This window comes from Phaethon aethereus (assembly GCF_964289735.1).
Source record: "Phaethon aethereus genome assembly, chromosome: 5".
NCBI lineage: Eukaryota > Metazoa > Chordata > Aves > Phaethontiformes > Phaethontidae > Phaethon > Phaethon aethereus.
In genome coordinates this window covers 19303344-19317116 of record NC_138579.1, presented here as the reverse complement: position 1 = coordinate 19317116, position 13773 = coordinate 19303344, and positions in this window count along the sequence as shown.

Here is a 13773-nt window from a genome sequence, read left to right as displayed (position 1 = left end):
GGCCACTGGGTCTTTCTAGATTGCTTTCTTGGACTTCAAAGCTGGTTTAATTGCCGAAGCAGTATCTCCGGAACTTTTTCTTCAGGCCAGACCCAAAGCTCACTGCAATGACCGCAAGAACCCCCCAAACACCAAAGGCCTTCGTTTGGAGCCTAATTATCTGTTCTCTCCAGTTTAAGTGTGGCTATTAGATCACTGAAAAACAAAGATTCAAAACAAAATCACCACGGTACAATTTACAGGAAAGATAAGCATCAAATTTCTGACATAATCTTTTTTTGGCACTGAATTAATGTAAACTTCAACTGCGATGACAGACAAACAAACACTTATACTAAGCTTAAGAGAGGTGTCCTAGCTAACTATGCATGGCTTGCTGTATTAACACGAGTAAGAGAGATGATGCAACACAGATGAGTTCAAACCAAACCCAGGCTTTGAACCACATGAGGCTCCTCAGTTTAGGTCCGAAGATTGATCCTGGCTGCAAAAGGCTATCAACATATTTTTTCTCCGCATAGGCAATTTTTCTGAGGGAGCCTGAACAACATTACTAACCAGAATGACAACACGGCTTAAGCCAAACTCAGCCTGCCCTACTGAAAGTCAAAGCCTGTTTTGCCTTTCGCTTTAAAGAGACGAGAACTTAGGTTCTCTGCTGATAAAGATTGGGTGTTGTCCTACTTAGATTAGGGAGAGAATATTTACCAGGATTAAAGTATCTTGGGAGATACCAATTCGGAGTAAACAAAGTCATTGTTTTATAACATTAAACAAGAGTCCGAAGAGGGGAGCAATAGGTCAGGATATGCATCATGCAAAATTCACTAAATGAAGTAAACAGCATTTTTATCAAGCAAACAAGTTCAATAAATGTTTCCACCAAAGTCAAAGGGTGCTTCTGGTAGGCAGAAGCCAAAGCGGGTAGGATTCACAGGAAAACAGCAGGCCTAAGCCAGCCACAGCCTGGCTTCCTAGTGGGAGGCTGCCCTTCTACAGCAGGTCCTCTGGCTCTACCCACCACACACAGAGGCTGCGTCCGCCTGTCCTGAACTTGCCTAAAGGGCTGGCTGCTACCAGAGGGGCAGTTCGGCTCTGCCTTGCCAACAACCATTCCTGTTGGATCTAGTAAACATGCAGCTGCACGATGAGTTGGCCCAGCTCACTGATTAGATGCAAAGCTAAACCACCAAAATAAACAAACATGGCTTTTTTTTTTTTTAAAAAGTAGTTTTCCAGCTCCCCTTGTGGTTGACTGCCCAAGGTGGGGCCAGAATGAGGCGTGGGGGAAACAGCAGGCCAGAGCAGGACTGCCCTTTTCACAGCCAACCCACAACTCTGGAGAGTGCATTTAGAGTAACGTACATTACATCTGAAACTAAAACACCTACGAGTACGATGAACAGAGGCTGAGCAAAAAGCAAACCAGCTGATAGGAAACACAAGTGATAGAACAAATGAGTAAAATGGCTGAACATAATGATTAGGACAAAGAAAAAGAGACCAGAGTCTGAGCTTTTTCTCCAACACTTTAAATTAATAGCCTATACACACACACGACTGACTGAACAATCCTTCCCACGTTCTCTCTTTCCATAGCATAAGAAGAAACAGCATTTAATCACCTGGTGATCCATCACCTAAATGAAGTGCAGGGAAGGGCAGTGGAATTGATGGGACTTCTGTAGAGTCCAACGTACCCTTTGGGTGCAGCATTTTTAGTAGGTGTGATTTTTATAAGTATTTGCAAGAATCAAGGGACACTTTAATAATAAATATATTTTTCTTGAAATTCAATATTGTTTAACCACATGTATTCTGCAAATATATTTTTAATATTTAACATACGGCTGGAAAAAAAGACTAGAAATCAAACTTCCTCACTCCTGGATTCATGCCCTAGCCACCGAGCTGTAGGATCACAGCTCACCTAATGAATATTTCTGTAATGAAAGCAAGGCAAAACACTTTCATAAGCAAGGAGTAAGAGACCACCAGCCCAGAACAACACATGGGTTTATGGCTCTAGCACTCTCTTGAGAAATTAAAGATGCAAATTCAGAACTTGGCTCTTCACATCTGGGTAACAGCTCTAGGCAAAGCCTAGAAAATAATAATAATAAAAAAATAATAAGTATACTCCCCTGAACGTTTTTTAAGTGGTCCTGATCATCTATATGTAATCTGAAGACACTTGGGCTCTTGAAGAGCAACTTGTGAAGGAATACCTCACTCCTGGATCCCTGGGCAGCTTGTGCACCTAACTAATCAACACTGTCAAAACTAAGGGCACATCAAGCAGCAGACCTCAATACTCACATTCAGCGAGTATTACTGGGAAAAAACTGAGCCTGCACAGATCAGAGATCAAGGGTGAGGACTGCAAGGATCTAGCTCTGAGGAGCAAGTGCCCACAGGATCATTTAGATGCCCGAGCACTCGCTGCTGTGACCCAGCGTCCATCCCTTGAGACCCAGTTCTCTTCCTGCACAGTTACAACAGCACTGACTTGAAGTGTATATTGTAGGAACAGCCATAATATTGACCTTTCCATTCTTATCTAGAGAAACGCATCACATGAGACATTGGGCACGTTTCCACATTGAAGGCAAGTTACAAGACCAGCTTAATTTAAGACGGTATTTATTTCAGACTGCTGTTGAATAACCAGAGTGGTCTGAACCACCCAGGAATCCAGCTGTATGGTATGCATTGAGAAGTACCCTGTGGCTTTTGAATGGGACAGTTTGAAACTGCTTATGTTCACTGCTGCTTTCACAGTGCTCTTGGATACAGCAGATTGTAACTTCAGTAAATATAATGTATTTTCTGATGCTAATTTTATGCAGTACAGAAGGGGAACTCTGTCTAGCTATGTTCACAAATGCCTCCTGAGTTTTGGCTAAACCATATCTCTAATTACCTGAAGTGTTCCTAGAGAAGGTGATCTAATTAGTTATTTCTTGCCTATGATAATGCTTAGATGTTAATTCAGGCAGAATATTTTTATTTTACAAGGACATTTTCTTACAGCAATACCAGTTTGAGACTGGTTTAAGTACAGTTTAATCTCAGACCTAATTTATATGAAGATTTAATTCTGTAGTAATTCAGTATAGTTACTATTTTCCTACCTGCCTCCACTTCTCAAGGTCTGTCACTTGATTGAAAATATAGTCCCGAGCCAAATCTTGGAAGTGCACTGTCAAATTAACACTCACACAGCTATAAACAAACCAACCACAGGCACTGAAAGGTCTTCACTCCAAAACCCCCACTGATCATGGTGGCAAGGCACTACAGATGTGCAGCATCACCTGTAACACAAACTGCCCAATAACACTGCCTGTTGCAATTCATGTAATGCAAGCTGCATTCGTCTGCCAAGTTTTAGCCAACTTAGAAAAACCACGTAGATCAATATGCTGACATCCTTAAAGAATTCTGACTTTAAAAACATCCTGTCCCTTTCAATATGCCTATCAATATGCATCAGGCGAAATGCATCAGGGTTTGTAAAAAAGGTCATTACCTTTGTTTCTCAGGAGCCTCATTTGCACAGTGAACAAATAATAATTGACAAATCGCAAGAGTATCACTGTATATTCACGTTTAAATACCCTAAGCATCAATGCACAATGCAGTTATGTTATATTCAATCACATCAGTGGCATATATGGAAGAGTCACTTCAGCAAGACAGCCCAGCAAAAGCCAACCTTCCCGGCTAGTTTGTTCCCGTTCACTCTCATGCAGGGCCCACGCTGCGGTACTGTGGCGCGACACGAGTTGCAGAGGCTGCTGGAGCTCGGCAGCCCGCGGGTTCTGCTGGAAACACGAAGCCCAAGTTTACTTTCCGATGAGCGACCAGGCAAGGAAAGCAAACCACCACCGCCGCCGTCCGCCGCGGGGGCCCGAGGAGGGCCCGCCCGCAGGGGACACCCGCGCCGCCGCCCGGCCCCGGGCTCCGCCAGCGGCCGCCACCGCGGGGCTTCGGGCCGCCCTTGTCCGCACCTGCCGCCCCCTCGCTGTCGGCGCCGCGCTCCGCCGTCCGCTTCTCCTCAGAGAGCCGGCGGCAGGCAGCTCCGCCGCGGCCTCCGGGGCCGGAGCTCCGGCCCTCGCTCCCAGCTCCCGCCCGCCCCAGCTCCCCCGGCCCGGTACCTGCTGGGAGGGCGCCCCGCCGCCCGCTCGCGGCTGCCGCCAGCCGTCTCCTGCCCGCAGCGGCTGCCGGGCCTGCCCTGCCCCGGGCCGCGCCCTGTCCCGCGGCTCCGGCCCGGCCGCTCGCCGCCGCTCCCCGCCCAGGTCTCTCCTCCCGCCGCCGGCCCCACCTGCCCTTCGCCGGCAGGCGCTGCCGGGCTCGCCGCCCGCACGGCCCTTCAGGTGCGCTCCCGCAGCGCTTACTCACCGATCCCTATCGCGGAGGGGCAGCTTCCCCTCTGTCGTGGGACGCGCCCGCCTCACCAAAAAGCTACTCACCGAGGCAGATTTATCGCCAAAGAGCTGCCAGTAACTTTTCGGTGTCGCTCGCTGGACCGTTACACTGGCAAAGTCGGTGCCAAAGCTGCCTCTCGCTTTGCTAGAAGCAAAGCCAGGCCTCTATTTTACAGAGGAAAAGTGAATTTTTAATTTTTTATACTGTTCTTTGTAAATAGCATGTCCCGCTGGAATATGGATCCCTGTGGAGTTAGGTTCTATGCAGACGCGTGAGAGCAAGCCCTTGCCACAGAGTGCATAGCCTGCAGGGTGATTTGGTTCAGAAATTTCCTTGCAGGAAGCAAACGTTTTGTGAGACTCAAGGTGGTTTCCTCTCCCACTCCTTCTCCCTCTCCTCTTCCTCTGCTTGATTCCAGTTTCTGATAAGTAGAAGTGCTAAAGTACCCACAGAGGAAAAGATGAGCAAGAAGTGGGGCTGCATCAGTAGGAAAAAGGGAGCATTTCCTCGAGGAAATGCTGTTTACACTCTTCAAGAGCTTGAAAAATTCCAGTCAATGAAGTTTCGCACAGTCGCCCTAATAACTCTTGAATTGCAGCCTTTTGTGGATTCCCCATCCACTAAGACTTTAGTTCTCCTATGATGATATTTTTTATTTTAAATTTAATAGCACCATGGACCTGCTGCTAACTAAGAATTTCATGCCTGTCATCATGCAGAGTAACACAACTTGGAGCTCCAGAGCCACTGTAACAGGAGACCCTTTGCCAAAAGCACACTCAATATTTGAGCTAACAAAGCATCTCTGTTCATGTCTGCACAGAGCCAGTCGCACAGTACTGGGGTATCCCATAGCAGAGCAGCTCTGATTCCTGTTAATGGAGCTTATGAGATTATGTGTGGTCACTGTTTTAAAGAAATACCAGTAACCTGGTACACTTCCAAAATTATCCAAATCCTCCTGAGGCGTGCATTAAGCACACATTTCAAGGCATCTCACTGAATTAATGATTGAAAGCTTTAGTTTCACCATTCACAGAAGTGCGTTGGTTAATTACTGATAAGGTCTCTGTATGCAGCTTGCTGCTATCAGGTTACGTCCGCATTTTCATGCTCCAGGGTTTTTCAGGCTCTTCAGTGACTTCCAGTCCTGCCTGAGTGACTTTCCAGCTGCTGGAGTCAGCAGTGCGGTTGCAGCCAGCCTTTGGGACTGCAGGTTGCCTCTCTGCTGAAGGACAGGACATTTGAAACAGTGCTTTTGACAAGGCAGTTAAAGGAAAAAAACGGTTTGTGGATTACCTTCCTTCTTTCTCAAGGCAAGGCCGTCCTCTGTGATTTGAGGGGGCCTCTTCTCACATCCCCGGGGCTCTTTCGATGGTTTGGGACATACCTTCCATTCTTCTTTCAGCTGCTTGAAAATTGGGAAGTTTGTTTCAATAAGTACAAGATTCAGCTGCTCATGGTAAGGGATGTGGCCTACCTGATTTTGTATGGAGGGGGAGAACATTATTGTGCTGTGATTTTTTTAGATGGGAGGGGAAACGGACCCCCCCCTTCCCTTTGAAGATTTTTATCCCAAACAAATCTAGTCTGAAGATCAGTGGTGAAACCAATTTACCTTTGTTCTTTGCTCCTTAGACCTCTCTGACAGCTGCAAATACGATCTTCCTTCCTTGCCAGCCTCTTGGCAGCATAGCCAGTGCCCCATGCTCTGCTCTAGCACTTGCCGATCTTCCTGTAACTAAACCTCACTAGAGAACCCTGCTGATGTTCCCGTGCCTCACTGACGCCTGCTCTCGGCCCCTCTCTCCGTGTCCATCCCCAAACTGCCATTGCGACCACTCATCCTTAGGAGTTCCTGATGCGCCACAGCTGCTCCTGCCTCCTCACGCTGCCTCCACCCAGGGCACCCCCAGAGCTAAGACCAAACGAATAAACTGGGCTGGTTTTGGCTGGTTTTTCCCAACCGTGGCACTTTCAGCTCCAGAAATGCAGGGATGAGACACTTGAGCAGCTCCGTGCAGAGCCAACAGAGGAGAATTTATTAGTCTGGGCTACACTTCACCTCTCGTATCCCCCAGCGAGGCCTGTCTCATCTGTTTTGAACCTCTGCACAACACACTTTTTCACTTGTTGCTGAGGCTGTTTATGCTATTGGATTACAACTTCCCAGTGTTTTTCTCGGTGAAGGAGGAGCAGCCAGAAGACTGTAGAAAGTAGCTAAGAGCAGGAGTGCATATTATCGTCTTTGGGCCTCAAACTGTTAGGAAGTAGACCTGAAACAATAAAAATCCCATGTATAAATACTGACAAAAATGTTCTTGAGTAGTTCTTTATATCCGCAAAATCTTTTAAACAGACTAAGACCCTTTTTATTCACTTTGTGCAAATACTCCAGTGAAAAAGGTTTTAAGCAGGAATGTTGATGGTGGCTGCAGCTTTGCACAAATCAAGCCTGAATTCTCCCTCGTGATCCTTTGTGTCAGAAACCTGATCCCACTACTTGTGCACACTTACTGAATCATGCCAACTTCTGTGTTAAAAATCAAGTGGCTCAGAAGTAGCAGCATGTTTGCACAGAGCACACTAAAATCTTTCAAGCAAAAAGGTGGAAAACATAATTGCTTAGTAGTCCTTGCCTAGTCTGCAAAAGATTAAATGCAATTAAGCAGTTGATGATTGCGCATAGCTTCCCCAGCTCTGCTGAGAATCCTTTAGAATAAACAAGCATCTAACACTACTCCTTGTGAAATATTTTCATTTCAGAAACTAACACGAAGTGATATGCTTACGATCAGACTTAAAATCCAGTGTGTACTGCAATAGCCAAGTGATGAGCTCAGCTGTCGGGACCTAAAAGCAGGGCGTTATCAGGACATGTCCAACACACAGCATACAACTTCTCACAGGCAAACTCCATCTGTAGCCACTAAATTAAGTTTTCTGACGCAGAGGCTTTTTGAGAGAGAAAAAAGGACTTCTTTGCAACTTAGATTTCAGTGAAATATCGGAGTCCTTTTCAGCTTTAAGTGGTTAATATGCCTTCGTTATAAACAACTTCGGCAGCCAGTGTCTTTTACTACCATTAAAGTTTTTGCAGCAGTAATCTTTATCCCCTGAGGTTTTGCTGGGAGAAACATGAAACTGTTTCCTCATCCTCCCTGTCCTACTCTCAGCTGGAGCCTGGCTTTTTCCATTCCCATCATAACCTTTGGGTTTAGCAGACACCTTCCCTCCTCTACCACAGATGCTGGGTGCGGTCCACACACTTCATCACAGAAAGCTGCTATAATTCAGTCAGTGACTATTATTTTTTGTTTTCTCCTTTTTTCAAATGCGTGTTTAACGTCATGCTTCCTGACATAACCTGTTGTAATTCTGTCCACCATCTGAGACTGCAGCCAGTTTGCCTCCTCCCACAGCGCTGCAGAAGAGCAGCTTTATTGCACAATGTCCAGCATCTCCTGAAAATGTTGCTAGAATGCCTAAAGGAGCAATTGCATGGAGATACTTTGTTGTCCAAATTAGACCCTCTCTTTATCCCATTTAAATTTGATGTACTGTGAATTTGAAAAGAGATTTGCTGGCTTGTGATGTCACACCTTATGCTATAGGGCAGATTTTCTTTGTACACACACACATCATTAATACATTGTGAAAATAAATCCAAGGTGGGCTCATCCTTCGTGCATCAGAACGCTTTGGTCCTGTCTCTCCACAGCCAGTCCCACAGCTGTGCGGGCTACAGCAATTGCTTCTGAGCTACGTAGCAGTTTTCAACCTGGTAAACGGCTGCCAGCCCCAAACTAGCCCATGGCAAGGTGAGGTTCCTGGGAGGGTAACACGGAGGCACAGGGGTGCTGTGCTGGGCCTGGCTGGAGTTTTCATGCCATTGGCTTCAGCCTGGAGTGGCACACAGGGGGGACTGTAGGTGCACATTTAAGCAGGAGCATAAGGTTCCGTTTCCTCCTCAGGAGGCATTTCTTGCTGTTGCTACTCTCTAGGAATCCAAGAAGATGAATCCAGCAAACTCAGGAGACATTATAAACCTTCATGTACAGTTGACAAAAGGATGAAACAGAGCCAAGGCATGCTCCTTCCAGTGCTTTCCAATTGCATCCTTTTCTTCCCTGGCTTCACTATGAGTCAGCTGCTCTTAACCCCGGCACAGGTTTGGGAGGATATTGTCACACCTGCTAAAAAAAAAAACAGGATTAAATGTTATCAACATATTGACATCTTCAGATATTTTTAGAGCTCTTATACCTGCAAGATTGTGGGCAGGCGGTGCTACCCCAGGTTTAAAATGAGCATGCTACATGCAAATCTGTGATTTGGATCCAAACAATTCCAGTAGTTTCCTGTTTGATTCGGTGCTTTAAGCCAATATATTTAGTGTTTGGCTGGATCCATACAGTCTGCTGATTGAAAACTGCTTGAAATTTTCAGGGTAAAGGATAAAAGAGAAACGAAGAACCTTCTCTGCCGCTAATTTCAGGAAAGATTTGAAATCTGAGTTATCTTTGAGTTGCTGTCTACCTTTCAGTGCAGTAGTTGGACTCAGTCCAATAACAGTGTTTCAAATTGCTCCCAAGCCTTCATTGTAAGGGGTGGAAAAAAAACCCCAACCCAAAACAGGAAAAACCTGTTTCAGGAAAGACTTGTATCACTGAAAAAGGCCCCAATGGAGCACCTGATGCTGAAATATGCTTATTTATTATAAATAATTTCCATGGCGTCACATTAACAAACATAAAAGGGCATGAACTCCTGTATTTGAAGCAAATGTGTTTGACATCTGGGTTCTGGCAGAAGTTCCTCCTGTGGGATGGATTGTTTGCGCAGAGCTGTATTGAAGAATAATATTAAGAATGAATTACGAAATATTAGTGTAACCTAGTAAGAAGTTACTGTGTTTTACAAGCCAGAGACATAATAGATCTCACAGAACTATTTTAGTTCATGTGATTCAAAAGCGTGTCAAAGAATGATAGCTGTGACCAGCTAACAGTGAAAATCTGTGGGGTTTAAGCACTGCAGTTAGAAATGGGTTGGAAAGAGAGGTCCAAATGCAGGCAACCGCTTGAACACACGTCTGTATTTTCGTTACGCCCCCGCGCTAGGAAGGCAGCGAGGAGGGAATCGGCAGGGAGCCTCGGTCGCTGGGGAAGCCGAGGGCTGAGGGGGACAGGCCACCCCTATGCACCCCCAGCCGGTGAGCTGGGCAGCCCCAGGCATCAGGCACCTCCGTGGGTGTGGAGGTGGGCAGGACACCAGGGCTGTGGGGACCTGGACACCACCACAGTTTCTCTCCCTCCTCTCTTGCCCAGGCCAGTGAAAACCTCATAGGAGCAGCCCTTTCCCCGTACCCAGGGGATGTTCTCTGGGCCATTTATGAAGCCCAGCCACCCCAGGAGGTGCTGTCCCACCAGGCTGGGATGGTGCCACCTCCTGGGGTGCCTCTGGGGTGTCTCCCCAAACACTGCTCCAGTCTCACTTGCCTGTGACACTGCCCAGAAGTGCCTCTTTCAGTGTGGAAGGGGTGATGAGAGGCAGCTCTCCAGGTCCTTCCAGTCTCCTTGGGGCCTGGATACCTGCCTGCCCAAGCAAAGGGCAGAGCAGGCAGCCGACCCAGGGACAGAAGATGTCCAAATGCCTGCCCAGCCCCTTTCCTCCCCTCCTTTTTTTGGGACCTCAGGGCCAGGTGCTGCTGCCCTGTGTTTTCACACCATCATCTCCCTGGGGTCTGCTCAGGGCCTCGGAGCTGGCTTCTCTCCCGAAAAAAGACACAGGCCTGCCCGAGGATGAGCAGATGTTCCTCTCCCCGGGACACAGGGGCCAGCCAGGTGTCACCCGTGCTGGAGCAAGGGCAGTGCACAAAAGGTCCTTCCTGAAAGGGACTGAGTCAAGAAACTGACCCAACTTGTGAAGCACAAAAATAATTTATTGTTTACAGTTGTAAAACTCTTCCCCCCCACACCCCCTGTTCTATTCTCAGGGGAAACCAAACTTCATTTACCTTGCTTAAAGCATCCGAGGGCCAAAGCCTGTCCCAGAAATCACAACACTTGAAAGCTCTGTGGAGATGAGGGAGCTGGAAAGAACATCCATGGCGGCCGGTGACCGGTTGCCCACAGAAGCTGGAATGCTGTTCTTCCATCTAAAATTGCTCAGTTCAAAACGAGAGCACATCCTGACTTTCTAGCTAAAGCTTTGGGCTTGTCCCTCAGGGAAGGGCAAGGAGGCAGAAACAGGCCAGTCTGGCTTGGTACCTAAAACCACTTAAGAAATAGCATAACTGGAAACAGAGGTTACCAGCCCACTCTACCCTAATTTTAACTCTTTAATCCAGCTGCGGGGTGTTTGGTCATGTTCCCAGACAAACAGACCAATATACAGCCAACCTGCTGCCCACCCTGCCGGCCGTCACTTTGCAGGCTGCTCCTCGCCACTGCGCCCAGAAGCGCTGGGAAGCAAACACGCTGCAGCCACAACCCTTGCTGATACCACTAGAGATTTTAGGGCAGGAAAAAGGATGCAATCGCACCCCAAAGCAGGGGATTGTGCATATTTAACTCAGGTTTGGTTATACACATAAATATCCAGAGAACACACAGCTTTTCAGAGACCGCTCTGCTGAACTGACTGAAGTGGGTTACCTTCTTGGCACAACTTGATCATACACCCAAGCTGAGTAAAAACTGTAGGTGCAAATATTGGTTTGCAGGACATGATAGCTTTGCCATGTTCTTTAGCTGTGCTCCCCAAGCCAAAAAGTTTGTGTGTCTGTGACTAAGGCTGGCCTTCCACGGTGAGCAAATATCCACTCACCTCAAGTAGTACATTCAGCTGTCACTATTGCTTTAACTCGTAGCTCCATAAGAACTAGATCATATGGTAGCAAGGAACTCAAGGGTGAAGGGTTAATCATTTCACTGCAGCTTGGGGATTAACTTCACATTAAAAACATGTGCATTTGTATCCAAGTGACATAATGAAAAATGTGGTGGGAGATGGAAGGTGCACTCTTTCAAGCAAGCAAGGATTTATTGAACTAGTTCTTCAACATCCTAGGAAACCTAACTGAACATTTCTCAGCCAAGGTACTGGCTGGTCCCTTGGCTAAACTGATGTGGTGATCCCATGACTGACAAGGATTTTCATTAGCAGGCAGGTGGAGGCTATGTTTTGGTACTGGATTTTCGGAGGCCTTGGCAATCGTTCTGTAATAGTATGATGACTGAACTGTGCAAGAGCCCAGGAAAGGAAAAATAACACAGGCTAGAAAGGGAAAAAATGTAAATGCAGAAGTACCATTGAAGATCATCAATCAGCTGGCATTTGGGACAGTCCTTATGAACAATGGCACAGACTATGAACCCTTGCATCAGCGTGAACGAGCTGAGTTCACACATGCTGTCCTAATGAGTTACTGGTGTGAGAAAATGTTCACCTCTATGAGATGGAGAGCTGCCATCTGGCTTCCTGGAAAAGGCTCATTTTTTCCGACACCGATGTGGCTATGTGCAGGCAGAGGACAGTTTAACAGGATTCAGCAGCACCTGTGGGCCCAAGGAGTAACTGGTGCCACCAAAAACAGAGAGGGGAGAAGGCAGGCGTTCTGGTACACAGAATACAGCCCATGGGACTTCTCAAGGAAAATTCATAGCTCACCCTTAAGGAAGTGCAGCAGGAGTTCAAATCCCTGCAGGATACCAGTTTTACAGCCCAGCCAAACTCCGTCTCTCCAGCAGCACAGTGTCCTTCACCAGCTGGGCTGGACAGCACTGACAGAAGAGAAAGTACAGCCTCCTTCTCCTGTCCATGCTTGTGAGTCAGCTCTGGAGATACTGTTGCCTTGTACATAGAGCTTGTGCTGAACAGAGAGACCCTTGGCTGGGAGGATACTGTCGGAGCAGATTGGTCTTGCGTTGTGAAAAGAGCAAAAATAGGGGAGGGAGATCACACTATTCAGGCCCATGTGGAACCCCATCTAAGACAAACATGACAGCATGTATAATAAGAACAACATGAAAAGTAGACCATATGCAGCTAGAGGAGGAAGGATGCAGTGGCTCAGGTCTGGAAACTTCAGATTAGGCTGCTAGAGCTGTATGCCAACAGCTAAATTTGAGCAACTTTTGTTCCCAAAGTGTCTGTTCCCCACCAAAGTGAGTGGAAAGCCCAGGCTACTTCCACCAAGGCACATCAGTGGGGACGGAGTCTTTGGTCATGGGTCACAGAGCTACTTTCTCATTTCACTTGAGTGGTTCTAGACAGTTGTTTGCTTCTCCTGAAATCTTGCAGCCCAGTGTTCCTGCACTTGGCCTCTCCTCTTTTGCTCTGCATGTGTGCCCGTTTCATTTCAGTGTAATTTTTATTGAGCATGTGATTCAGAATTAATGCAGTTGCAGTGTAGTGGAGGGAACTGACGTGTCCTTGTGATACTGTAAATGAGCAGCGGCAGTTCCTTTGAATTCAAAACAGCTATAAAGATCTTTATCGGCTTTCTGAGTGGCTTGTAAATCGTCACAAGCCCAGTGAATGGCGTATTACCTACCTCACCTCTGCAGTGAGTTGAGTGATGAGAATGTGAGAGCGCAACTGTGTGACATAAGTTCATTCACTTCCCACAAAGCAAACCAGAGCCAGGCTTGGCTGCCCTTGCAATTTGCTGAAATAAGAACATTCCACCTGCAAAGCACGAACCCAGCCAACAAACAGCCAAACCCCATTAGGCATGGGTCATTGACTATGGTGTGGGTGGAAAAACCTTTCTTGTGCTAAAGTCATAAGCTATGTAGTGCAGGTGGGAGTGAGAACTACCCACTAGTTAATGATTTATGTATGAAGAAGCCAGTTTACTCTAAATTATTTTATATTAACACTGCTTGTTAAGGTGACAAGTTTATTCTGCAGAGCTAAGCCAAATTCTGCCCGTAGCCTCATGTTCACTGCACAAACCCCTGCCTTCACCAGTCCCCGTTGTGCCTCCAAGGCCCAGGGCAACTGGGAGGGGAGAGGGCACCACATCAGGCTGGGAGGAGAGCTCATCTCCTGGGATCCTCCAGGAATGCCTCCAAGGCTGCAGCGTGCAGCCTGTACACCCTTTCCATGCGCCCTCCGAACATGTGCTGGGTAAAGCATGGCTGGTGCTTGGGGGAACCAGGCAAAGGAGCCATCCCTACCATCAGAAGCAATGACCTGCTCCAACCTTCAGCGGAGTCGCACTGAAGTTGCAGGGGAAAAAATGCCTCAGATACGTCAAGGTCCTGGTACAGGTAAAGTAGTATTACACGAAATGTTAATTTGAGCCATATCATGCATAAACCCAGCGGGAAA